Raw genomic sequence first — 955 nt, forward strand, 5'->3', positions numbered from 1 at the left:
AAAGCACCATATATATGCTGGATTTTTACATGACTTTGGGTGACGGATACAGAAAATCTGTAATTATCTCTGCCCCTGGTGGTCCGAGGTCGTTCCCGCTGGCCAGATTCATGCGCAAGATCCTCCTACGGACAATGCACTTTGATTTATTGCGCTATCTCTAATAGCACCCAAGATATCACCAGATATTTATTGGATTTTCCCCTGACCCTGAGTGTCCGGCCCCAAGAGACGGTGGTTTTCTCGGTCCCTGGTGGTCCGAGGTCGTTCCCGCTGCACAGATGCATGCGCCAGGGCCTCCTGCAGATAATTCACTTTGGTTTATTGCGCTATCTCTAATAGCACCCGAGATATCACCAGATATATATTGGATTTTCCCCTGACCCTGAGTGTCCGGCCCCATGGACGGTGGTTTTTTCGGCCCCTGGTGGTCCGAGGTCGTTCCCGCTGTCCAGATTCATGCGCCAGGGCCTCCTACAGACAATGCACTTTAATTTATTGCGCTATCTGTAATAGCATCCGAAATATCACCAGATATATATTGGATTTTTCCCTGACCCTGATTGTCCGGCCCCATGAGACAGTGGTTTTCTCGGCCCCTGGTGGTCCGAGGTCGTTCCCGCTGCAAAGATTCATGCGCCAGGGCCCCCTGCAGATAATTCAATTTGGTTTATTGCGCTATCTCTAATAGCACCCGAGATATCACCAGATATATATTGGATTTTTCCCTGACCCTGACAGTCCGGCCCCATGAGACGGTGATTTTCTCGGCCCCTGGTGGTCGGAGGTCGTTCCCGCTGCACAGAATCATGCGCCAGGGCTTCCTGCAGACAATGCACTTTGATTTATTTCGCTATCTCTAACAGCACCCGAGATATCACCAGATATATACTGGATTTTTCCCTGACCCTGACAGTCCGGCCTCATGAGACGGTGATTTTCTCGGCCCCCGGTG

This window comes from Nomia melanderi, unplaced genomic scaffold, assembly GCF_051020985.1.
Source record: "Nomia melanderi isolate GNS246 unplaced genomic scaffold, iyNomMela1 scaffold0014, whole genome shotgun sequence".
NCBI classification, from domain to species: Eukaryota; Metazoa; Arthropoda; class Insecta; order Hymenoptera; family Halictidae; genus Nomia; species Nomia melanderi.